Raw genomic sequence first — 12,468 nt, 5'->3', positions numbered from 1 at the left:
TTCAGTGAAATCTTTATATCCCTTAAGGTCCTCTGTCTTCAAGAAAAGTCAAATGGACTAAAGGTCTTTTAAAAACACACCTCACCAAGCTCAGCCACCAACTTAAAAAGGACTGGACAATACTTTTACCACTTTCCCTTCTCAGAATTCAGGCCTGTCCTTAGAATGCTACAGGGTACAGCCCATTTAAGCTCCTGTATAGACGCTCCTTTTTATTAGGCCCCAGTCTCATTCCAGACACCAGACCAACTTAGACTGTGCCCCAAAAAACTTGTCATCCTTACTATCTTCTGTCTAGTCATACTCCTGTTCACCGTTCTCAACTACTCATACATGCCCTGCTCTTGTTTACACTGCCAGTTTACACTGTTTTTCCAAGCCATCGCAGCTGATATCTCCTGGTGCTATCCCCAAACTGCCACTCTTAACTCTTGAAGTAAATAAGTAATCTTTGCTGGCAGGACTATGCTGAATCTCCTTAGGTACTCTCTAATCAGATATCCAGAGTCATCCCAATTCTTAGCCAAAACCATATCCAGGCCATCACCAATCATTCTATACGACAAATGTTTCTTCTAACAACCCCACAATATCACCCCTTACCACAAGATCTTCCTTCAGCTTAATCTCTCCCACTCTAGGTTCCCACGCCGCCCCTAATCCCGCTTGAAGCAGCCCTGAGAAACATCGCCCATTCTCTCTCCATACCACCCCACAAAAATTTTCGCCGCCCCAACACTTCAACACTATTTTGTTTTATTTTTCGTATTAATATAAGAAGGCAGGAATGTCAGGCCTCTGAGCCCAAGCCAAGCCATCGCATCCCCTGTGACTTGCACCAAGTATACGCCCAGATGGCCTGAAGTAACTGAAGAATCACAAAATAAGTGAATATGCCCTGCCCTACCTTAACTGAAGACATTCCACCACAAAAGAAGTGTAAATGGCCGGTCCTTGCCTTAAGTGATGACATTACCTTGTGAAAGTCCTTTTCCTAGCTCATCCTGGCTCAAAAAGCACCCCCACTGAGCACCTTGCAACCCCCACTCCTGCCCGCCAGAGAACAAACCCCCTTTGACTGTAATTTTCCTTTACCTACCCAAATCCTATAAAACGGCCCCACCCCTATCTTCCTTCGCTGAGTCTCTTTTCGGACTCAGCCCGCCTGCACCCAGGTGAAATAAAGAGCCATGTTGCTGGATAATTTATATTTAAAAAAGAGGATTAATTGACTCAAAGTTCAGCATGGCTCGGGAGGCCTCAGAAAACTTACAATCATGGCATAAGGGGAAGCAAATATGTCCTTCTTCACATGGTGGCAGCAAGGAGAATTGTAGACAGAAGATGGGGAAAGCCCTTTATAAAATCTTCAGATCTTGTGAGAACTCACTCAGTATCATGAGAACAGCATGGAGGTAACTGTACCCATGATTCAATTACCTCCCACTGGGTCCTTCCCAGGAAATGTAGGGATTATGAGAATTACAATTCAAGATAAGATCTGGGTGGGGATACAGCAAAACCATATCACCTACTAACTAAAAAGGTCCAGATCTAGACAGATTCACAGTTTAATTTTACCAGATGTACAAAGAAGAGCTGGTACCTTCCCTTCTCAACGTATTTCAAAAAATTGAAAAGAAGAGACTCCTCCCTAACTCATTGTATAAGGCAAGTATCCTGATACCAAAACCTGGCAGACACACACACACACAAAAGAAAACTTCAGGCCAATATCCTTGATGAACATCAGTGAAAAATTCCTCAACAAAACACTGGCAAATTGCATCTAGTGGCACATCTCAAAGCTTATCCACCACAAACAAGTAGACTTCACCTCTGGGATCCAAGGTTGGTTCAACATATGTAATCAATAAATGTGATTCATCACATAAACAGAACTAAAGACAAAAAAAAAAAATAGTTACCTCAATAGATGCAGAAAAGGGTATTGATAAAATTCAACATCCCTTCATGTTAAAAACTCTCAATAAACTAGATATTGAAGGAACATACTTCAAAATAATGAGAGCTATATATGACAGACGTACAGCCAATGTCATATTAAATGGGCAAAAGCTGGAAGCATTCTCCTTGAAAACCAGCAAAAGAAAAGGGTGCCCTGTCTCACCACTTCTATTCATCATAGTATTGGAAATTGTGGCCAAGGCAATAGGTAAGAGAAAGAAAGAAAGTCATTCAGCTAGGAAGAGAGGAAGTCAAAGTATTTGTGATTGCAAACGGCATGTCTTATATCTAGAAAACTCCATCCTTTCAGCCTAAAAGCTTCCTAAGCTAATAAGCAACTTCAGCAAAGTCTCAGGATACAAACGTGTGCAAAATTCACTAGCGTTCCTATACACGAGAAACAGTCAAGAAGAGAGCCAATCATGAACAAACTCTCACAATTACCCCAAAAATAATATTAATAATTTTTAAGAGCTAGGCACTTAGTATTACAATTACAGAACATCAAATATAAAAGTAATATTAAATGCTTGCAGTGAATAGAGATACATTGCTTATGGGATATGTGACATCAAAGAAAACATCAGAGACTTGTTAAAGGCAGCAAGACAGATTTTATTCAGTTTATTTAAGTTTGGGAGACTGACTCCAGTATAAACAGCTTAAATTCAACTAAGACAAAGATGGCTGAAGATTTTTTTGTCAACTTTTATTTAATCTTTAGGTAGTACCAATAGGTAGTTTTTCAACCCCTCCTCTCTTCCCTCCTCTCCTATTTTGTAGTCCCCAGTGTCTATTGTTTCCCTCTTTGTGTCCATGCATACCCAATGTTTAGCTTCCAATTATAAGTGAGAACATGCAGCATTTATTTTTCCATTTTTTGCATTAATTCACTTAGGATAATGGCCTCCAGTTGCATCCATATTGCTGAAAATGACATGATTTCATTATTTTTTATGGCTTTGTGATTACATCATGTGTATGTTCCTCATTTTCTTTATCCAATTCATCTTTGATGAGCACCTAGGTTGATTCCATGGCTTTACTATTGTAAAATAGTGCAGTGATAAACATACAAAGGCATGTTTCTTTTATTTATTTTCCTTTGGATATACGGCCAGTAGTGGGATTGCTGGGTTAAATGATAGTTCTTTTAGTTGTTTGAGAAATCTCCTAACTGCTATCTAAAATGGCTGAACTAATTTACACCCGCACTTGAAGTTTTTCAAGAGAAAAAAAAAGAAGAAACAAAAGAGACAATGGGAAAGTAAAAAAGGAAGAATAAAATGGACTGGGGGATCTGGAGATATCAGGAATTACAAGAAGGGGTCAAATGGACAATTGTTAAAAATGTTTTGACAAAGTGGGTAAGGACAATTGACAATTTGCAGTTTGGCAGCATTGCATTTTATTGAGCACAGGACTAGAGTCACCTTTAGGAGAATGACCTAGAACAGGTGGAAACCAGAGTAAAGTTTGGTCAAATCTGTTAGCACAGTGTTCAAAAAAGTCCCTGATGCCATGTGGGAGTTCAGGTTTACATTGATAATTGACTGACAGCAGAATTTTTATCAACAATAAATACCTTAAAATTAAGGAGTAATATCATCCACAATGTCCAATAGATATTTTTTTAAACTGAGCTAGACATGCAAAAGAAAATTTAATGACTAGGAACGGACCTAAAAAGTACTCAGATGTTTCATTAATATAATCTGATGAAGGAATTATTTGGAAACTATATTAAAGCACCTATATATTATACCTGAAAGCATATTAAAAATAAGATAGAAGAATGAATTTGAAAAAGCATCAGATTAAAACAAAGATAAGAAAAATTAGAATTTCAGATGGACAAATCAGAAAGGATATTATATGGAAAATACTTGAAGAAATATTGTTTGAACAATTTCAAATTTGATTAAAAACATTAGCACCTTCATTTAGGAAGTTCAGCAAACACTATGCAGGATAAATCAAGAAAACCATATCTAGGTAGAGTATAGTCATAATAGTCCTAAAACAAGAATAAAGAAAAGTGTCTTTAAATATCCAGATAAAAAATACATTACACACAGGAGAATGTGTGTAGAAACAAGGAGCTGGGAAGACAAAAGAAATGATATAATTGGAGGGTAAAAGAAAATGCTTTCAACTTAATATTCTTTAGCCACCAAAAATATATTTTAAAAATTAAGGCAAGATGAAGGCAACACCAAATTACTGAAATTTGAGATAATTATGTCACCATAATCTATAGAAACTGCATGCTGGATTTTGCAAATGCTAACACAAAGTTTTTCAGGAAGAAGGAAATTATATCAATGGAGATTTGAATCAATAGTAAAGAAGTAAGAATAAAAAAAAGCATTTGAAAATATAAATACATATTAGCTTTTATATTATTCAGTTATTTAAATTTCCATAAGCCCTGTAAAGCAAAAATTATCATAGGATACTGTGAGTTTATAAGTATTTTGAATAAAACAAAGAAAATAATAACAGAGAGTATGCAAGTAGAATTATATGGTTTTAAGTTTCTTAAATGTGAAATGGGTCGTATTAATTCAAGATGGAATGTGATAATTGTAAATGCACATTTTAATCCCTTTAACAATATGACCACCATCGAGAGTTACAGATAAAAAGCCAGTAGAAGAGACAGAGTGGAATATTAAAAATTTCTCATTTCCTAAATGAGGTTAAGATGCTAGATTTAAACCTAGACCATCAGAAATTACATTAAAATGAACAAAAACATACTAATTAAAAAACTGAGATTGTCAAACTGGAAGGAGTGGAGAGGTGTCATTTCAAAATGATAAAAGGGTTAATCCTTAAAATGTACATGCAATTAATTACAAAGTTATAAAAAATGTATAAAGCAGTGATTGACATAACTAAATGAGAAATAAAAAACCACTGGCAGAATTAGAGATTTAAATATTCTTCTCTCAGTAATGATATAACAAGTGGACAAAATATGAATTAGGAAATACATTAGTTTTCTATTGTTGCTGTAACAAATTATCACAAACTTAGTGGTTTAAAAATCACAGATCTATTACATGTCAACTCTGAAAGTCAGAAGTCCAAAGTAAGCCTTATGTAAGACAAAATCAAAGTGTGAGAAGAGCTGCAGTCCTTTTGGAGGAACCCACAGAGAATTCATTCATTGCCTTTTCTAGGTTCTAGAGGTTGTCAGCATTTCTGGGCTCACAGCCACATCACTCCAACTGTCATTACATATTTATTGTAACACCTCCTTCTCTTAGTTTCCTACCTCCTTCTTGTGAACCCTTCTAATTACATTTGCCTACCTGGATAATCCAGAATAATCAAGAGCCTTAACTTAATCACACCTGCAAAATCCATTTGCCACATAAATTAACATATTCACAGGTTCTGGGGATTAGGACATGGAAATCTTTGGGGGATCATTATTTATCTTACTAAATATACAGTATAATTTAATACTGTTTCCAATGAATATGCAAATAGATATTTATAGAAAATTTTATTTAGCAACTTCAAAACATATATTATTTCAGTGTTCATGGAACATTTATCAAGATAGACCATATACTAGGCCATAAAATAAATCTTCATAAGTTTCAAAGGTTTGAAATTATTTAGAATATGTTTTCTAACTACAAGTAAAATGATTAGAAATATATAAAAACAAAACAATGCATTTAGAAAATTCTCAAATATTTCAAAATTAAGCAACTCACTTCTAAATAACTCATAACTAAATGGAGAAAACACAAAGCCAATTAGAAAATAGGTCACCAGAATGATAATGAAAAGACAAAATATAAAATATATGAAATATAGCCCAATTAATCTTTACAGAGAATATAAAAGCTTCATATACAAGGAATAAAGATCTAAAACTAATGTTCTAAATGTCTACCTTAGTAACCCTAGAAAGTAAAGAGCAAATTAAACCCCAAAGTAAAGACAATAAAAAATATGTTAGAATAAAAATTAAAGAGAAAATAAATAGGAAAATTAATAGTCAAAAATTGATTCTTCAAAAAGAGTAATGAAATTGGAAACTCCTAATAGACTATTTTTTTAAAAGATAAAATACAAATTAACAATATCAGGAATAATAAAATGGCCATCATTACGGATTCCACTCTTACAAAAAGGGAAACAGGAAACATTAGTGTCTCAGTCCATAAAGCTAAGTCCATTCCTTTTATAACAAAATAACAAAGACTAGCTTCTTGTTAAAGAACATAAATTTGTTTCTCCTGTTCTGAGAAGTTGGACAGTCCAAGATCAAAGTGCTGGCAGATTAGTGACTGGAAATGACCCACTTTGTAGTTCATGGATGGCTGTCTTTTTGTTCTGTCCTCACATGGTAGAAGAGGCAATCAAGTTCTTTTTGGCCTCCCTTAAAAGGGCACTAATCCCATTCATGACAGGGCCACCTTCATGACCTAATCACTTGGCAAAGGCCCTCTCTCCTAGTACCATTACATTGGGAGCTAGAATTTCAACATATGAATTTTGAGGGATCACAAAAATTAAGACCATTACTATTAGGAAATTCTTTATGTAAAAAATTCTCCAATTTAGATAAAGCAGACAAATATCTTGAAATTACAACTTACCAAAATTAATGAAGAGAAAATAGAAAATGTCAATAGTCCTTATGTGCATTAAAATAAATTTATAATTTAAAACCATTTCAAAAAGAATATTCCAAAACCAGAAGCATTAAATGATAAATTATATCAGATGCTTAAAGAAAATACTGTCAATAAAGGTGAAAGAAATCTTCCCAGCTTGCTTTATGAAGCCAGCATAACCTGATAAAATAACCTGACACAGATATTATCAGAAAGAAAAATTACTGTCCAATATTGTTTGTGACATAAAAGAAAAATCCTCAATTAAATATAAGCAAATATAAATGCATCTATTATATGTAGAAATGATAGTAGATCACTAGAGAGTGTGATTTATCCCTGAGATATAAGGTTATTTCAACCTTTGAAAATCATCCAACAATATTAGGAGAATAAAGAAGAAAATCCACAGGATCATCTCAATAGGTGCAGAAAAGGAATTTGACAAACTTCAACAAGAATTTACAATAAAAATTCTTAGCAAAGTCAGAAGGGAACTTCTCAAATTCGATGATGGTTGTCTATTAAAATCATCTACAGCTAACTTACAAACACTTAATAGTGAGACAATGAACATGTTTTTCTTGAGACCAGAAAGAAGTCAAGAAGGTATACTTTTACAACTTCTATTCACCACTGCAGTGGAATTTCCAGCTAGGCAATATGGCATCAGGAAGAAACAAAAGTCAGAAATTTTACAACAGACTGTGTAAAAATCTACTTATTCACATATTCATCTCTATATAATTTCTGAAGCAAAACCGCACTCCGTAGTGTAGACGGGTGCCATCAATGTAGGCAACCAAAGGAGATGCAGTTTAAGTTGGAAAATAATGGAAAAAGAGCCTATTAAATTGCTGGTTATTATAGAAACATAAATTAACAACTACATACAAACATACACAATTTAAATAATACTAAATATTTACAAAAATAAAAATCACTAGAACTAATAAGTCAATTTATCAATGTTTCATTAGAAAATATCTGTATTTTAAAACAATTGCATTTTACTTTTACTAAAGAAAAACATAGGTAATAAAAATGAACTCTTTGCAATAGCATTAAAATTTATGAAATACTTAGGAACATAATATATTAAAAAGTATATACATCGAAATCTTTAAAGCAGAAAGAAATTTAAAATAACCTAAATAGGTGGAGAGACCATGTTCATTATTTGGAAGATTCAATGTTAACAAGAAGTCCATTCTTCCAAATCGGTCTTTAGATTTAATGCCTTCCTAATCAAGTTCAAGGAGGGTTTTTTACAGTAATATTTAGTGAAGCCACAATTTACATGATAAAACAAAGGACCTATAGGAGCAAAAGAATCTTAAAGCAGAAAGGCAAAATTAGAAGACATTCTATCTGATTTCAACTCTTACCATAAAACTACAGAAATCAAGACAGTGTAGTATTGGGTAAAAAATTGCACACTGAGTAATGAAAGAGAACAGAATCCAGAATGGACCCACATACATACAATGTATTTTGGATGATGGCACTAGGATATTCAATGAGAAAAGTACAGTGCTTTCAACAAGTGTTAATGGAACAACTAGGCATCATTATGAAAAAAAACATTCAAACTTAATTTCTACATCACACCATATTAAAATTATTACTTTAAAATAATATGTAAGAATAGCTTCCTAATGCAAAGACACTGAGACAAGATTAAATTTTACATGTTTGAAATGTAGGAGAAGCCCAGTCTGATTCAAGGATAGAGAATGTATAGAGACTAGATTGTGTAGAATAGGCAGGGAGGGACAAGATCATGTAAGGTTTTATGAACCACATTCAGGAGATACATTTTGTTACATGTATAATTGGTAGCCGTAAGTATGATTTTAGCCGGGGAGTGATGTGATCTGATTTATGTTTTACAGAGCTCACTCTCGCTCTGTGGAAGGTGGACTGCAGAGAGACCAATGAGAAGGTTATCATATGCCCTGAAGAGAGAGGATAACATTTGGATTGGGATTTTGATAATGAAAATGGTTAGAAGTGGTTAGGTTAATGATATATATTGATGGAAAAGTTTTTTTAAAAGTTGCCAGTGAATTAGAAATGGGACATATAAAATGAGAAATATCAGAGCTGATTAAAAAGGGAAAATATCAGAGGAAAGCTGATTTGTTGGGGACATCTGATCATTCATTTCATTTTGTCTATAGAATAGTTGTAATTACCTGTAGGCATTTAAGCCTAGGGTCAAGTAAGAGTTTTGATCTGGAAATATACAACCAAGAATGATGAGTGCCTAAACCTTACCTGAAATTTAAGACAGGAACATTGGAGATGGAAAAACAATAAATAAGGCTAAGAAGAAATAAATAATTAGGATAAAAATTGACTAAGGCTCAAGAATATAGTGTTTAAAAAAAATGGAATGGCTATTTTTTTTCAAATTTGCATAGAGGTTGATTGAATAAATCCCTGATTCCAGAAAGATACAGAACCCTTTGATTAATTTCAGATATAGATATTCAAATGTCATGGGGGTGTAAATGCTAATGAAGATACACATTGGCAAGCAATTTGGAGCAGAGCAGCAAAACAAATTTAAGAGAAACTTTTCTGTTGAATTAAGAATGTTAACATTTGTTTCATATAAAATATAACTTCAATAATTGTTTTAGAGTCTTGACATAATCAAAAGAGCAATTGGGGAAAATACATTAGGTGACTATATCTATATGGTGGATGGAGGAACTGATGTGGAATCAGAAGCAGAAGTATAAATCAAATTGATATTATGAACGAAGGGATACCAGAACAAGGTACTTAAATTGACTGAAAGAAAATAATCATAGAAGGCTCTGACTTCTTGAGAGACTGGAGATTTTTGAAATAATATATATAGGAAAATAAGTTAAATAATGCTCAGATGTGTTTTATTTCTCATTAAAGAAGATGCAAGTGGTAATGTGCAACAAGGACTAGGAAATGCTGCACTGAATCTAAAGAAAAAGATGAGGAATTGGACTGCAGAGGTTAAAAGTCAATTTGTAGAGGTGATCACCTGAGCCATATAAGTAAAGAAAATTGCCCAATTTAAAGAAAATAAACTACAGAATATTGAAAAACACTCATTGTGGAGTGTGAATAACTAGAAAAGTCAGCAATAAAGTCAGAGATGCAGCAACAGTGTCACAATAAGAGAAAACATTTTAGCTCCTTAGGCAATACTTCATTTACCAGTTCTGTGACCTTGAAAAAAAATATTAACTTTCCTACATTTTACAAGAACTAATAACTACTTCATATGGCTAAAAATTACATTAGATATACTTACAAAGCACTAAGTACAATTCCTAGTAAAAAGCAAGCACTGAATACTTAAATATAATTACAAAAATGTAAATTTAAATTATAATAACAAAAGTTGTTAGAATATTTAGTCATAGATTTATAATGGTTAACACTTACTATATTTGAGGTGGATAGTGTCTAATGATGGCCACTATCAACTCCTTCCCTCCCAGTATGATATGCCACCAATTAAAGATGAGACCAAAGATGTGATCTTATCTCCCTCCTCTTAAATTTAGCCGACCTTAAAGACCTGATTAAACATTAACAAGTGGAAAAAGAGACTTTTCAAGCTAGATCATAAGAATAGTTGTACATCATGAATCTCTTGGAAACTTACTTTTAGGTCACTTCCTCTGAGGACCTAAATGCCATGTATTGAGAGTTCTAGCTATGTAGGGAGATCATACACAGGTACAATGCTTAGCCTCAACGGCTACAGCAATAAGCAGCCATACAGCGAGCAATTTTTAACAACCAGTCAATTCTTCAGACATCTTCAGTCCCATCTTCCTTTTGAACTACACCTGCATGAAGTACTCAGTAACAATCACCTTGCCAGTCTTATCACAAGGAACTGAGAGATAATCATAAATGTTGTCTTAAGCTACTAAAATTTGGAATAATTTTTTTTTCCACAGCAAAATGGTAACTGATTAAGTGTTTAACACTCATAGCAGAAAGCAAAAACCAAAACAAAAAAACTCCACATCGCCAGTCAGTTTCAGTGAATATCACGAAACTTCCCCTCATTCTTAGGCTTTAGGAGATTTTCCTGCTTTTGAATTTTCCTTTCCTTGGATACTTCTAAGTTCATAATTTCCACATTGCTATTCTGTTGAAGATTTCTTATTCTTCTCTGCTTTATCAAAATCTCTACTTCTTACATTTTTTTTCCCCAAGCAGCACATTCTATACAAGATAATGTCTCGTAAATGAAGATAAAATGAAATACTTAAAGGGAAATAAAAAGTATGTTTCTGGCCTTGTATTATCATGCTAAATTTCAGTTTGAAAAAGGTATATCACAATTAAATATGACATACATATTTATTTTATATAGTTTGTTGTATATTAAGTTCTGATGAGGAATATAAGTTCTATTATCTTATTGTTTCTACAGTAAAATATATTTCAACATAAAGAACTTGACTCAGCTTAAATCATTAAAATAAAAACATTTTATAGTTCTAAACAACTGCATAAAAACCTAAGTTTTATTATTTTATTTAAACTTCTATGTCCACAATACTACCATCATAATTTTAGAACTTTTGAAACATTCATTTTAATCTTTGGCTGCATTGATAATTTTTTAAGTTAATTCAATCATATGCTTTCAAAAAGATTTAAGTATTGATTATTACTTAAGATAACTTGAAAGTATGATTCTATGTAATATGAGACAACTTTTGTTGAAAAAATATTTTTATCTATTTTCAAAAATGTAGAAAGCCCTTTTAAAAGCAGGATCACTAAAGTATGCTTACGTTTATTTAATGACAACATTCTGATCAGCTTTTCTTTTCTTTTTTATACTCCTTTAATTTTTGCAGTTTTCTTTAGATTGTGCCACCTCCTGGTCTAGCTGTTTCTTTGTGAATTTCGTAATAGGCTCTCTGTTTGAATTCTATGGTGTTATTCCAAACATTGCTGCCTTCTTTTTGAAGTATGTGGCTCACATTTCACACAGATCCTTTACGATGATTTCCTTGCATAGTGGGAAGTTTTTGACGTGCAGGTTTACTGGAGTCCCTTGGCTTTCAAGTTGGCTCAGAGCAGATGGTACTGCTAGAGAGAGCAACAACACAGCTTTGGGCTTGAAAATGTTAGTGTACACACGATGCTTTTTCCCCTCAGGACTGGTATGATTGATGGGACTTTGGAACTAAAAACTGAGAAAAGTAGATCCTTCACAATTGGCTATTTGCTAGCAAAAAAAAAAAAAAAAAAAAAAAATTGGAAGGGTCTCAAAGAAGAATAGGACATAGTTCATTGTTTCAGTGTCAACTATCAGTCCGCTGCCATCTAGAGTGGCTTGCCTCTAAAAATAGCTTTAAAATTGCTGAGTTTAAGGGAGCCCGTAATAATAAATGTAGGGAAAATGAAATAGTTATTTAGACCCAAAACGCCTTTTAGCATTTCTATCATACAGAATGGAAACTAAACTGCACTTAAACTTCTGCTCCAAAAATAAGAATAAAGGAAAGAAAAGAGACATAAAGCTTAAGTACTGTGTTTTGAAATTAAAGTGCACCTAAAGGAAGGGTTAAAATAGGCAATTTAGAGTAAATAATTGAAGCAATACTGTTATTGTGAGGACTGGCGTGTGTGTGTATATATATATATATTTACACACATGAATGATGGCTATGAGGAGGAAGAGAGAGAAAAGAGACATTCAGGTAAATTCTTCATTATAGTGTATAATATTTTCCCATAAATCATAGAATTGAAGTATTTAAACAGAACGAATAAAGGTTATGCAGGTAATTATACAGAACCAGCAAATGGAGATAACATTAAAATTGTAGTA

Source organism: Pan paniscus, chromosome 5 (genome assembly GCF_029289425.2).
Source record: "Pan paniscus chromosome 5, NHGRI_mPanPan1-v2.0_pri, whole genome shotgun sequence".
Taxonomy (NCBI): domain Eukaryota; kingdom Metazoa; phylum Chordata; class Mammalia; order Primates; family Hominidae; genus Pan; species Pan paniscus.
The sequence above is the reverse complement of the archived record's forward strand: the minus strand, read 5'-3'. Positions refer to the sequence as shown.